Below are 16,028 nucleotides of genomic sequence, written 5' to 3' on the forward strand. Positions count from 1 at the left end.
ATTGTGGCCATAAACCGTGTGGGGTTCATTGTTGACCATCTTTGTAAATTCCACGTGGTGGATGCTTCATGTGGGGTTCATTGTTGACTAGCTTTGCCAATGCCACGTGGAGGATGCTTTCCCTAAAGTAGAGGCGCATGCGATGGATTTTTCAAAGGAAATATTTATAGTGGTAGGGACCACCTTATGTTGACACCTTCCAAAATCACCACTGCAGTCAAAATTTTGGCATGAATGACGTGGAAGATGGGAGGAAGCATCAAATTGGTCGCTTCTTTATAAAGTTTGTGGTCTCATTTTCTTTATCCAAAAGAATTTGAGTGCCAATATATATTGTATATTTGCCTATAATTATGCTAAGTTTGTGGACAATATCGATAAACATGAAATGACTGTGAGGAAAGGGGAGTCGCTTCCTGTCAAAGTTGAACCTTTCTTAGTTTAGGTTATAGAGTTATAATTTATAAATGTATTTTAAAAATTTTGAACTAATATTTTTAATTTAACAAGAGAAGCTGCATGGCAGCTAGTCCTTACTCAGTATGGGCAAGTATCCAAAGTCTCTCAGCGCATAGCAAGACCAGCATCCATGTCAGTAGATCCAACAACAGTAGACCTATAAGTAGCAGTCCCAGTCTCTCAGCCCATAGCAAGACCAACATCCATGTCAGCAGATCCAACAACAATAGACCCATAAGCAACAGTCCTAGTTACAGGTCCAGCAACAGATGTTCCAGTTCTTGATCGTTATAAAGATCTAGTTCCTTCTTCTGCAGATCGAGACATAGTAGATGAAGCATGCCTAGTAAAGATCCAGTCCCTTCTTCTGCAGATCGAGACCTAGTAGATGAAGCATGCCTAGTAGCTACGACATAGGTATTAGAAACAGAGGCATCATGCCCTCGGGTTAGAGATTGAGGACCAGTCCTTTCTGTACCCACCAGATACAGTGCTGCACCTTTGACCGATGAGATGGTTTTGTATCATGAGGAGCCTGGCACCATACATTCCCGATCAGCTTGAACCTCTATGTATAGTTGTGTTTCTTTTTAGTTTCAGTTTTGTTTACTGTTTATATTATAGTAGGGTGAGCGAGGAAATCAGTTTGAACCTCTATGTATAGTTGTGTTTCTTTTTAGTTTTAGTTTTGTTTACTGTTTATATTAGAGTAAGGTGAGCGAGGAGCGAGCAGTCACAGGATCCTACTAGATGGTGCACAAGTGGTTTCATCATGTTCGAATCCATCAATGAGCTACCTGCTCCAGTAGCAGAAACTCAAGTGCCCCACTGACGGAATGCTCACACCTTCCATAAAGAAGAACTACTCAGAACAACGATGTGGAGGCCATAAGTTGTAGTTCAGAGGATGTGTTCATTCATGGCAGCCACAGAGATCAACATGGTAGGAGTCAGAGCTAGATGCTCAGTTTCGTGCTGAATAAATGTTTCCCTTCCCCTTCTATTATGTTAGAGTGAATCGATTCATCGGGTCGAAGGCACTATCACCCCCTATAATAGAATAGAAGGGACCAGAGGTGGCTTGAGTGAGGCCCAAGACCAACGAGAGAGCCGCCCAGCGGAAGATCATGGAGAGGGAAAGTGGATATGGTTTTTCACCCACTGATTGAGGATAATATCTGTCAAGAATGTAATTGGCATAGATAAGCAAATGAATGAGCTATTTATCGATAGTCTAGACTAGCAAGGAGATCAATACTCTTTCTGTTACTTAATTTCCAAAGTAAATGGTTAAAATTGTCAGATTTGTTTTGTAGATCGTAACTTTTAGATTTCGAGTCAAATCTAAGAATTGCAATTGATTTTAAATCATATAATCTATGCCAAAGAAAACCTAATAAAACATAATCCATGAATATAGAAAATTTTGATAGTTAGTTTCTAAAAACTATTTTTTTCCTCATAGATGTAGTCGGGGAAAGTTAGAAAACATTCCATATAGATATGAGTAAAAGTAAAATAAAGTAAGATTATCTATTAACTTTAACATAGTAATTTTATCATAATAAAATACCTTAAGAATGTATACCATCGAAAAAAAATAAATAAATAAATAAAAAATAAAATAAAAAAATAATAATAATAATAATAATAATAAATAAATAAAAAAAAATAGAAAATAAAAAAAAAAAAAAAAAAAAAAAAAAAAATCATTTTTATTTTTATAATAAATATTAATGAAGTACTCTATTAGATTTAGCAGAAAGACCTTCCATATATAAAAAGAATATGTACAAATGTGGCAAACAAATTTCCAAAAAGTCTTTAAGTTCATTGCTATTGTTATAATAAAGGTTAATAGAGTACTTTAGTAGAATTGCAATATTACTAGATGTAGCAGAGAGACCTTTTATATATAAAAAGAATATGTAAACATGTGGAAGACAAATTTATTTAATCATTTGATTAGATTAGGTTTAATTAATAAATGTTTTTAGAATGCACCCATCAAATTACAATATTATTGAGAAGCACCATTAATATATTTGTGTCATTATTTCAAATTCCTTTTCACTAATCATTCATATCCATGATATGTTATGTACAAGGAAAGGAAATATCCATCATGATTCTGAACTCACGATAAGAGAGACGCAAACATACATAAATCTAATAAGGAAAACGTTGCTAATATTATTATATTAGATGTAACACGACAATTGTGGGTAGTGGGTGCAACAGTAATCAAAGCAACAATTTGCACTTTTGCACTTGAAACATCCAGGATCAATCCATATTTTCTTCGACTTCAATTCGTCATGTAACTTTCCAAGCTCAAGCATTGAATGAACTCCAGCTTCACCTACAATTTACAAAAATATTAAATTCATCTTTCAGATATTGATGAAATACCAAATTTACAATAGAATTAAATGCTACCTTGTGCAGGAGACTGTTGCTTCTGAGTCCATGGTTCTTGCTCGTAATTAAGAGGATAAGGGTATAGGAGAACTCGGGGAGAGCTCTACAAACTAATCTAGGGTTGGCATTAGGGTTCTGAAGTTGGGTACCATGGCTGGACGTGCAAGGGGGAGTGCTGCTCTCTCCTACAGTCAAATAGTGATGGATAGAAGCAAGGACACTGGAATGCAGCGTTTTAAGAAACCTTTGGAAATGGAAACAGAGGCAATCAACACGGAAAAACTGGGAAAAAACAGACCCCTAGAACAGGAAGGGGATTAACAAGAAGCTAGTAAGGAAAAGAGGACAGGGGGTAGCAATCAGAAAACTACTTCTATGAGTACAACTGGGGTCTGCAAACCCAAGTCAGACATCATTCCCCGGGTCATTTTAAGCGACCTTGTGCTACAAGCACACAGAGATCACATGGCAGAATATGTGGTTATATGCAAATTCATGGGGATATGGCCGACGGAGAGGGCACTGCATGTATGGATAAGGAGCCACTGGAAACCAAAGGGGGAAATAAACCTTCATCTGGGATCGAAGGGCTTCTTCATGGTGGTTTTCACAAGCCTAGAGGATAAAGACAGAGTTTTCGAAGGAGGACCATATTTCTAGTTGGCTGGAGGCCTCTACATGCGGCCATGGATGATGAACTTTGTCCAGAATGTGAAACATTCACATCAGTTCTAGTATGGATTAGACTATACTCCCTTCCTCTAGATTATTGGCTACCAGAATCTCTAAAAACAATAGGCAACATGTTGCGTCATTTTCTAAAGATCTCAGAAGCGAATCTGAAAGGTAAATATACCTCCTTCACCCGAATATGTGTGGAAATGGACCTATCTGGGGCACTTCCGGAAGTGATAATTTTAGAAGTATATGATGAAGAATGGGTGCAGGTGGTGGACTATGAACACATCCCATTTAGGTGCCACAAATGCCATGAACATGGGCATCTATACAGAGACTGCCCAACAAACAATTTGGAGAGAAATGTAAAAACCACCCCGGATAAAAATCCTGAGGGTTTCACCAAGGTTGGGGGCAAAGGGAAAGGTGGGAAGAGGCCTCAAAAGAAGATTAATGAGGAAAGAAAATCAAGCTACAATGGTTTCAAGATCCTAGAAGATGAAGATGGAAACAAAGAAACAAATCAGGAATCGAAGAACATTATCACTGAGAAGGAAAGGGATGCTAGAATGGAAGATATCATAGGAAACAACCAGCAAAAGGATGATCTACTAAGTAATATGGAGATAAGTAGGGACCATGAGATGACTCAAAGTGAGACTGGAATGGAGGACCATGAACTGCAGGAGATTCTAGAAAGGCAGAATCTATATCTAGAAAGGTTTCTGGAACAAGGGTCGACCAAAGGAGTGGACTCCCTACCACAAGAGGAATTTGATAGGGTTCAATAGCTCTTCCTATGGAGATCACAATTGAAGGGCTCTAGAATCAAAAGAAACCATGAAATCCAGGAACATAGAGGGGTCAAAATCATGGAGGAGACATAGACACAATCTCCCAAGAACCCAGGCAGGAAAAGAGGAAGAAAACAACAGAATGAGCTGCTGAACGAATGTGGAAAACTCACGATTAACTCAGGTAAGATGAAAGATCTCACCAATTATTCCTTTACAAACCTTTCTTAATGAAGCTTACAACAGGAAAAAGCCATGACTCCAGATGGTTTTAGACCCATAGCTTTATGTAATGTGGTGTACAAAATTATTTCCAAAGTAATCGCCAACAGACTCAAGCCCCTTTTACCAGCTCTCATCTCAGAGGAGCAAATTGGCTATGTGGAAGGAAGACGGATCCTCAATAACATCATCCAATCTCATGAGGTGGTACACTCTCTCAAAAGCAACAAGCAAGCTGATATGATCATTCAGCTGGACCTAGTGAAATCTTATGATAAGCTAAGTTGGTCTTATATAAGGGCAGTACTAAGAGCCTATGGCTTCGACCACAACTGGACTAGTTTCTACGACCAGCTTTTCCATCCTGCTTAATGGTGCTCCTTCAAGAACTTTCATACCCTCCAGAGGTCTCAGACAAGGGGATCCACTCTCACCCTTCCTATTTGTTCTCATGATGGAAGGGCTAGGCAGAGCGATCAAAATGGCAAATGCTGAAGGAAGAATCCAGGGTATCAAACTCACCCTGGATGGAGTGGTAAATACTCATCAACAATTTGTGGATTACACGATGCTGCAGGGTATACCCACGGTCATGGAAGCCAGAGTAATCAAACAAATCTTAAATGACTTTGCTATGGTGGCCAGCACAGAGGTAAGCCTCAACAAATCAAAAATATTTTTCTTCAATACTAACATTGCTATTAAGAGAAACATCACCAGAATTCTTAGGTTTCAAAGGGACCAATTACCTTCCAAGTACCTGGGCATACCTCTTACAGACAAACCTCTAAGCAAGGGAGTGTGGGAGCCGATAATAAATAAACTTCAGGACAAAATCAAAAAATGGACATGCAGGTCTTTAAATTTGGCGGGACGCCTTGTGCTTACACAGGCTGTCTTGCAGGCGATTCCCATATTCATGTTCTCAGCTCTTCCTTCTCCTAAGTTATGCAACAGATTAGAGCATCCAACACGATTTTATATGGGACAGAGGAGAAGAGAGAAAGAAATGAGCTTTGGTAGCCTGGGACAAGATCTGCAAACCCAAGATCCATGGCAGTTTGGGGCTACATGACCCTGAAACCCTCAGCAGAGTTTCGGGAGCTAAACTCTGGTGGAGGTGGCTCAAGGAATCGGCAACCCCTTGGGCCAAACTCTGGAAACAGAAATATGCAAAGAATTGGCAGGAGAAGGATCATATTTGAATGTCAGGGAATATTAAGGGCTCCCACATTTGGAACCTTGCTTGGGAAAATAAAGGTATTGTCTAGCAGCATAGTTTCTAGGAGATCCGAGCTGGGAACCTGGCACGATTTTGGGAGGATAACTGGCAATAGGAACCCATTTTGTATAAGGACGAATTAGTAGCTCTCAAGAATGATACCGACAACAAAGGTCTACTTATGGTAAGTGACTTCTAGGACCAGGTAAGGAACAATGGTAAATGGAGAATATGGAAGGATCTAGGCCACAATGAAGAGAGCCCTTTGAAGGCCCAGGCAGACTCCCTTGCTCAGGATTTAGAGCAAAGGAAGATTTTGGTATCCTCCTTGTCTGACCAACTAAGATGGGGAAGGAACACTGAAGGAAACTTCAGCCTCAAAGAAGCTAAACAAGTAGTAACAGGGCTTAACTACCAAAACCCTGATCAAGTTTGGAAGAATCTTTGGCAGAACCCTCACTAGATGAAAATAAAGTTGTTCATTTGGCTAGTTCAACAAAAGAAAATTTTAACTTGGGAGAATCTCCTGAAAAGAGGTTTTACTGGCCCATCCAAATGTTACCTATGTGGCTCACAAGAGGAGACGATGGATCACCTACTCAACCTTTGCCCTTTCACCTCCACCGTGTGGGAGTGGGTGGCCTTTGTATTTAGGCACACTGATAGGGATAGACTCAGCATCTCCAACACTTTGAAGTATTGGAGGAAAAATGTCTCAGGAAATGAAATCATCAATAAAGCCTGGACTTTGATTCTAGGCTTTTTCATCTGGGATGTTTGGAAAGAACGCAATAGTAGGATCTTCAAGAACAAAAAAAGTACACCCCAGCACATAATTAATCAAATTTTAAGGAAGCTCAAAGACACAGTTAGAAGTTTGTTGGGGAAATTTCCTGAGGACCCTCCCCTACCCCAAGATGCTTGTATACTACTACATTTGGGTCTCCAGGCAATAGTTCCACAGGGCATAAACAAGGGTGTGAGCCAAATAAATGCAGATATGAATATTTGGAAGCCTCCTCCACAGGGTTTCTTAAAAGTCAATATAGACGGAGCATCTAAGGGAAACCCAGGGTTAGCTGGTTTTGGGGTGTTATAAGAGATGAGCAGGGATGCATAAAGGAGATCTTGTACAGCCACTTGGGGAAGGCCTCTAATAATATGGCGGAACTCATGGCCCTAGAGAAATGCCTGGAATTCCTGGTGGACTCAAATTTACACAATGTCATCATTGAAGCTGATTCAGAATTGATCATTAAAGCGGTCAAGAAAATGTGCAATGGAACGACACCCGAAAAAGTGTCGAAACATTGGAGGCTATCACAGGTATTTCACTGTATACATACCCACCTGCAAACCTTGAGAACGGTTAACTTTGTCCATGTGAAAAGAAAAGAAAATGGGTTGGCTGATCATCTGGCAAATGAAGGAGTGATTAGTAAGGAAGGCTGCACCAGGCATGTCTGGGAGTCAATACCCCCAAGCAAACTGTGTGATGATTGTCTCTGTCAGGCTGCAAAAGACATGGAACTCTTCCAAATCTTCAGCAGTGAGAAGGAGGAAGATTAGAGAAAGGTGAAGAGAGAGGAGATACTTGGGCTGTAGTCTTTCCCAAGGAAAAGTGATTCGAATAAGTGAAGTGAATATACAGTTCGTTGGGTTCAGTGGTCTTGGTGTGGTTTGGAACAAGCTGCTTCAGGAGGAGCTTAAAAGGGACAACAGAATTATGTCCAAACTCGGGTGGATCAGGTTTAAAGGGATCGATCTGGATCGTTGGATCGACAGGATGGATCAACGGTGCTGAGAAGACCTGCGGAAGTTAAACGTTGCTTAACCAGCTCGCAAGTTGCATGGCCACAGTCCACAGGTTCTTTTGCTTCTGTCATCCATCGGATTTCGGGTCGGAAAGTGATCGTCCGTTAACAGCTTGGTTGGACCCGAAATCCTTTAGACTGAAGGGCTCTATTCTTTTTTGGGTTCGATTTTTTGTTATCCTTCGTGCTTGTGACTCAGGCCGAAATTGTGGTGAGCCGTCGAATTAAATAGGTGTTGATCGAGGGTGCATCCTACGGTTTTCGGGTCGCTCTCCTGATCGGAGACTTGTTGACCGGCGAATGGAAAGGAGGCGGCAACGGTGGGGATTGTGCATTCAGGTTTGGGCTTGAGCAAACGAAACAGAGAATTTTGGTGCGATTTTGTATGTTTTGGAAGGGCCGGTAGTCTTCACAGCCTGGATGTATTTGAGATTTTAGTAAAAGCACATTATGGTGCGTTGTGAACAAAAAGGATCTCGCTTCTTGAGTGATAGATTTCTTTGGTTTTCTGCTTAAAAATAGTTGTAACTCCGTGAACAGATGTTTGATCTTGGGTCTTGTGGACCCTGTTGGTGGTTTACCAGCATCGGGTTTGTCTGGTGTTGGTCTTTGCACTGGTAAATACTTGTAACATATGTAATGCACTCATACAGTTAATAGAAGGTTCCACTCTTACTTGACCAAAAAAAAATACTACCTTGTGCACCATTTTGGACATTTTCTGCTCCGGATAGCTCTGCGACAACTGAAATACATTTTAAAGAGGGTCCCTCTAATATCACTTTTGATTCAATGAGAAAAGGGTTGGTCTCACTCTACTTTAGAGGGTTAATTTGACACAAACCCTCTCTGCCCAGACAACACACTGCAATGTTGACGTGGGGCCAAATAATGTGATAACTGCCACACGACCTTTCAAAAGGAATGGCGAGCTTAATGAATTCTCGACCGGTTGTGCCCATATACATGCATGTTTGACCAGCCTCTGAAGCCAAAGAGCTCTGCTCGCCAGTTTCATCTTCATCTAGGCCATGTTTTCAATTGCATCCTCATGCAGGTCACACTTATTTTCCTCATGTGGGCCAAACTTATTTTCATGATCGCCATTCGTTTCAAAAGAAACTGTCAATAGGTGAGGATTTTAATGGATACATAGATCTATATACCCATATAGGAAAAACCCCAAGTGCAGGTGAATTCTAAAATCCATCCCCTGTGAAGGGTGGCTCGGGTTTGTTTGCGTCGACAGATACATGAAGTATAGGTTTGCTGGGTAGAGGAAGTATAGGTTTGCTGGGTAGATGTTCCTCAATACCTCAGCAGAGATTTATCATGTGGCAAGCGTTAGCGATCCAATTAACCATGAGTGTTAAGCCATCTGCTTATGAATCTGTAAGCAGGCTGAGTAGGGATTCCATGGCAACCAATTACTGAAGAAAATTAAAGAATTTTGACTGAGATTGAGTAGGGTTTCTGTGCTTCGGTGGGCCATTCAATGACGCAGTCCGTAAGGGAGGTAATGGCATGACAATGAGGTAATCAGTATAATTACCAGCTCTCATGTGCCTTCGCACACAATCTTTATTTTCTGTTGTTGTTTCGCTGGATTTGTTGGTCTGTTGCTTGTTACCTACAGATTAAGAAGAGCGAAGAGTGATTTCTTGTTACCTGGTAGCTTGTTACCTACAGAATAAGAAGAGCAAAGAGTGATTTCTTGTTACCTACAGATTAAGAAGAGGGAAGAGTGAGGCAGTTTACTTTGTTTCTTGCCACAATGGAAGAAGCTACTCGGTTCCCGCAGGACTTTGACAGGCATCCAGTTCGGCGATTGCATTGTCTAGAGATGGAAGGTAAGTAGCATCAACGCAATAGAGAAGAAACCTGGTCCTGGTTTAAATTTATTCTGTTTAATTCTATAGCAAAACAATTATGCTACCGCTATTAAAATCCAAATCCTTGTTCCTTTGAATAACCTTGTTCTTGTTCCTTTGAATAACCGACCATATAAAAGTTTCGGATTCGTATGAAGCATATGCAATCTCATGCTTTCTCTATTAATAAGATTTCTCAAGAAAAAGCCTTCAAAAATATATAGTGAAATAAACATTCTAAATATTTCCTCTCAGTCTTTCCTTGTTCTTACTTTCACAGGTAAAAAGTACTACAAAACAATTACAGGATAAAAATTTTAAATGGCTACAAGCAATAAGAAGTGTTCAGTTGAATTTTACATATTTATTAGCAGGAGAATGACTCCTTTTCAAGAATTTTTATGACATATCAAGCATCGAAATATTCCATACTTGCTGCTGCTTAGATAAATGATATGTTTTCCCTTTCATATGCAGATTCTTGCTCACATGTCCTTATCGAGGACTGATATATCGTCACAAGTGATGATATTGCCACAATAAAGAGTGGCTAGGATGAACTGCAATAAAGAATGGCTAGAATATGGAATCTCTTATGGCGCATTCTGCTTCTTAGAGATGCAAAACTCTCGTTTTTCTCTATTCCTGGGGCGTGAACCGGGTTGTTGCAGTTGCGGTTGCTTTTCTCTGTTCCTGGGGCGTGAACCGGGTTGTTGCAGTTGCGGTTGCTGTGTGAAGCAAGGGCATTGCAAGTTGTTGCAATAGAGATAAGAAGGGGCAAGGGGCCATGCCGGCAAAATAGCGAAGAGGAATAGGCCATATAATTCATTTTCCTTCTTCCCATATTATATATTCTAATCTAAGGTGCCCGGTTCGATTCAATCGATAGCTACATATTGTCGATGTTCCTCCCATGCACTCTTTTAAACATGTAAGAGCCATCTGTAAGCCATGTGTTTAAGCCCTATAACTTTGGCAGCCATGTGTTTGGAAACCATGTAACCAAAAACGACTACAACTTTGCACCATGTAACTGAACATATGTTTATGTTTTTTTAATTTATAAGCATGAAATGTTATTCAAACTAATGTTAGCATTAGTCTAACACCTTTTTAAAACTTCAAAATGCTTCAAAGGAAATGGATAATTATAATATATGGTTTAGCCTCTCTGCCTCGAGAAGAGGCTAAATAAGAAGGCGAAAAAGATTTCATATATTATTAAGTTAAATACTTTGGTTACTTGCTACAGTCAGGAGAGTAAGCAGCTAAAAAAGCATCTAAAATTAATGTCAAGCCCACCATATCGATTACTATAGTCCATGCCATCTGCCAGATGGCAGGGACTAAAAAGATGATTGACTGTTTCAATGACTTAATTAGTTAAATTTTATTAATATATATATATATATATATATAGATAATAATTTATTTATTTTTATTAAATTTTGTTTATGTGTAAGTTGTAATTTATATATGAATTTCAAATCGTTTGTCATAACAAGAAGCTTTATTACTTGTGGAAATTTTAAGCCTAGACATATCTTATCATACATATCTATATCTTTACTACGCATCTTTATTGAAAATGATTCATAATTTCTTAGCATATCTTTAAACCTTAAATTAATGTAATAGGCAAGGTGAGTTTAAATTGACAGATGTTGTTGGTGCAACATAACATTGGTTTTAGGAGTAAGAATAATCTCAAAATGCGAAAAGAAAGAAGATAGTTGATGTTGAAGAAGATAGTTACACGTTGCAACCATGTACCATAAAAGGTCGTAGTGGCCATAATGTAGGATTTCCTTGGAAGGAAAAATAAAATAATTGAAATTCATGTTTGGAAGCACAATAAAATGGGAATATGAGTCAACCTTTAAAGTCATCTTAGAGGAGATGTGATAATCATTTATTTCAAGGTTACATGCTTTCATTTTTTGAAATGATAATTGAGATTATTATTGGGTATGATTAGAATCTTCATGTTTTCTATTATATTCACTATCATGAGATTAATAATCTTAGCAATGAAATGTAAAAGAGGGTTCATCCACAATATTCAAGTTAATCATCCCACATGCCTCTACTCATTTTTTAGATTCATATTTCTTTATGATCACTTATGTGTGTTGTTTAAGCACATGGATCTTCCTTTCAAAATAAACTAAACATAAACACCATCAAATCTTTTGAATACACTTCAATCAATAAGCTACCAAAGTTGTACAGATAAAATGCCAATAAGTTATGTTTTAAACTCTTCAACTATGACTTCTTGCTATGCCCAAATGTTAGTCAAATTCCCTCATGCTATAATACCTCACAATATTTATGTGATTCCAAAATTAAGCAATTCATGGCATTTTTATATCCAATCTTCGAGTATTTCCCAAATATTAGACCTTTAATTACCAATATTTAGAAGCCCTTGTTATGAGTACAAATTTGTATTGTTTTTTCAACTAATAATGTTTTTCAATAACTATGTTTAACACTTTTAATTAATAAATTTATATTGATAGTGACCAAGGAATTAAATAGAAAGTTCTATAACCACAAGTTTAGGGTATTGATAAAATTTGGGTATTCAAAGAACATTTGAAATGGGGATATGTAGTGGGGTTGAGATTGGGAGGAAAGGTAGAGGAAGGTTAAGTTTTGTTGTCTTTGGAATCTATTAGGAGCATTGACAATGTTGTCTCCCTCTACTAGGGAAGTTATTTGTAAAATTTTGGTTATCATGCAACTAAGCTCTGTAAGCTATAATTTGGGATTTATTTGTTTTTTCCCCCTAAACCTGGCCCTCCAAACTTCATTTTCATGAGCTTTGAATTAGCTATATTCACACAATATTTATGTTACTCACCATGCTTTCTCATTATTATATTTCTTAATTAAAAGTGATGATTATGATAGGTTTCCTAGTTCATTTATTTTTTAGTTTTCCTCTTCTATGAGATCAAAGATACTAGTAACTTGCATTATTTATGATATTAAATATATCAATAGTTGATTGAAGCAAGCTCTATTTATATGAAATATATGAGGCTACTATATAGACCATAGTAATTTTTACTTCAACCATCCATCATTTCAAATACTACTTTCCAAAATATTCCCTTCAAGTCACAAACTCTAGGATTTGCCATAAATGAAAAGGATCTTCTCCACTAGGATTCTAATGCAACATTCCTTTTTCTAATCCCCAAGTTTTTCAATGTAATTAAAGGATGATAATGTGGAGAGCCAACATGGATATATTTCCAAGATTGTCTATTGTAAATATTTTGATTTAATTATAAACTACTAAAGTTGAAGAAGAAGGAGTATCTTATATGAATCCTGATGTATGGAAGGATTGACTAATTAGGAAGTCTGTAATTGAAATTGGGAAGTTTCCCATCTTCCCTAAATTTAATGTTATGACCCTGATGTTCTTCTTGAACTACCAACTACCCAAGTAGTTATGAGAGGATGGGGGAGAAGGTGTTGGAGCCACCCAAGCATGGGCTAAGTACCTCACAGTAAAGTCTTGGTTGACTTCACAGCCCAAAAAGGGGAACTTGTATCTTTCCTATGTGAAGCAAAACTTGTGGGTAGAAAACATGTCAATTTTGAGTTAGTTATTTTGAGTAGAGTTTGGAGGACGGTAACAATTAGAGACAAATATAGAAAAAATATTTGAACTATGTTTATGAACCTATAATCCTTGTGAACATGTGAACCTAAGAACCACAACCTTGTTAACTTCTAAACCTATGATTATAATTTGGACTATAGATTCTAGGCTTGAAGTGTGTTAGTTGAGGAAATTGGAGAGAGATCCCTTCACTCGAGTCAGGTAGACCAAGAAGAAATCTATTATTTGGTTTTGTTTGTTCATGTGAAGCACTTGAAAGAGAGAGGATTGTCAAGGAAACCATAAGAAGTTTTAAAGTTATCCAGGAGGATCCAAGATGTCTCAAAATTCAATAGTCCAAAATCAAGATGAAAAGGTTCCCATGATGAAGAGCTCGATGATATATTTCCAATGCAACTTAAACGAGCTCAAACAAACTTCGTATGAGAAAGTTATCACATTCTGAAGTTTTGGAAAAACATGCAAAAAGGAAGGATATAGGTGACATGGTGGCATGGTAGCACCAACATAGGACACATGGTAGAGGCGATGATGTGGCAACTATGTGGCAATTGACTTTGTAGGCGGTTGTGCAGTTGACTAAGTCTTAGGCATTGATTATGTGACAGGTGGACCAATCAAGTGGTTTAATGTGGTAACCTAAGTTGCAACAAAACCCTTTTGACTTTTCCAGAAGAGTCGGGAAAATGGTTTGAACTCGCGACCTTGTCAGCGACAACCCAAAGAGTCACTATTGCACCAACCATTGATTCTTACTATGTAAAGTGGAAACTTCTATTTGAATTTATTACAACCTACAAAGATTTTAAAATAGCATAGATGGGCTTTGAACTCGTGAAGCCATTGTTGAAGTTTGATGTCAACTTTGACTTGTTAATGTATAATGGAAATCTTAATGCAAAGAGATTAGATACTTGGATTTGAAAAATAGAATTTTACTGTTATGTTTAGAAGATTGTTGGAGAAGAGGAAAATATTTAGCTGACCTATCTATGAATTGCAGGGATAACATTGGTTTGGTGGGAGAGTAAACTTGAAGAAGGTAGCAAACAAAATGTTAAGATCCTTTATTCATGGTCAAAATTCACTAATGCTTTTAGCATACACCCATAAAACAATCATGGAATGGAAAATTTTGAGACAAGGAAAAAAACAAAGCATGCAAAAATTTACTAAATAATTTAGGAAGAAGGCATTGGATTTAAATATTCCATTATATAATCTAGAAACTCTTTTAAAATATATCGATGCATTGCACAATTACATTCACCATATTATTCTATTATTTAATCCAACTAATTTGGATGAAGTATGTGTCCAAGCTACTCGTCTTGAGTCTAAGGGAAAGAATGTGCAAAGTGATTTAAAAAAGAAGCAAACATTCAAGTTTTAAGAAGGAAAATTCAAAGGAAGAGGGAAAGGCAATAAGCTTGCTACAATGAAGAAAGAAGAGGAAAATCCTACATGCTCTCATTATAAAAAGGGAGGGCATGATGATGATCATTGTTGGAAGCTACATCCTAAACTAAGGCCTAAAAGGTTTGGAGGAAAAGGAGAGAAAAATACTCTTTCCATAAAGAAATAAAATTTGGGATCTGGTTCAAGGGATGAAGCTTAGATCACAACAGTAGGGGTGTAAGGTAAAAACATCTTTGCATGCTAGTTCTAGTAGTTCAATTCCATATCCTAGTCCTGAAAGTAGAAGACGTGAGTTTTTTCACATAAGGGTGATAATTAAGCATATGAAAGTTGATAATATTTTTTTATATTGGTTCCCAAGTAAATCTAATATTTGATGCAATTTTCAAGAAACTGGTATTAGAAACATTAGCTCACAAGAAACCTCAACCTCTCGGTTGGGTATGTGATGATCCAAAGCTACAAGTAACCAAATAATGTAAACTTAAATTTTCTATCACTTCAAAATTTGTTAATGGGTTTCAATGAGATGTGGTTCCTCTTGATATTTGTGGAATTGTATTGGGAAGCCATTACTTGTATGAAAGGAAATCCATATTCTTTAGGGAGGAGAACAAATATCACCTCACCAAAGATGGGGTTGAGCTTATTGTAAGAGCACATAGGATTAAGATCACATTATAACTTGTTAGTGCGAGGAAAATGAAGAGGCTCATAAATGCTAGAAAGAAATTTGTACTTATGGTTGTGAAAGAAAAAGATGTTGAGCAATCTGATGCTTTTAAGGGTTTTGATCTTTCTCATAAGGATAAATTAATAAATCTAATCTCTAACTATGATGAAATGTTACAGGAACCTAAAGGATCGCCTCCCAAGAGGGAGATTCGACATGAGATTCAGCGACAAGAAAGTGCCCCTCTTCCTAATGTTGGTAAGTATAGGATTTACATAATTGAGAATGTAGAGATAAAAAGTAAGTTCAATAATTTCTTGAAAAGGGAGTCATCATGACTAGTTCCTCTTCATGTGGATATCTTATTGTGATAGTACCAAATGTTGATTTTTAGGGTATCCTCTAAACTGAAAATTACTTATGATTTTAGTTAGGTTAATGTTTTCTTGTATTCACTTACCATCATAAATTTCACATAGGAGCTAAACATTAAAATAATATGCTAGAAGGATCATAAAGAGACAACTACACACGAACACAAACATTTATCCTGAGAAAACCTAAATGAGGGAAAAAACCAACAACCTTTTCCTTAGAGAAATCCTTGTTTATAACAAGAGATACATCTAGACATACTATTCATTTACAAGGTCAAACTGATCATCAAATAAACTTGGTCAAACATAGTCCAACTCCATCCTAGTCTATTCATTTTTCCGCAAAATTTGGTATGATTATGTCTGCTTAGAATTATGCCCTACGCCTTCCTTAGAATCCAATACTTTGTTAGAAATTTGGTCTAGTACATAGAT

The sequence above is a fragment of the Pinus tabuliformis genome, chromosome 4_1 (assembly GCF_031772625.1).
Source record: "Pinus tabuliformis cultivar Carrire ecotype Pingquan chromosome 4_1, CPIR1, whole genome shotgun sequence".
Lineage (NCBI taxonomy): Eukaryota > Viridiplantae > Streptophyta > Pinopsida > Pinales > Pinaceae > Pinus > Pinus tabuliformis.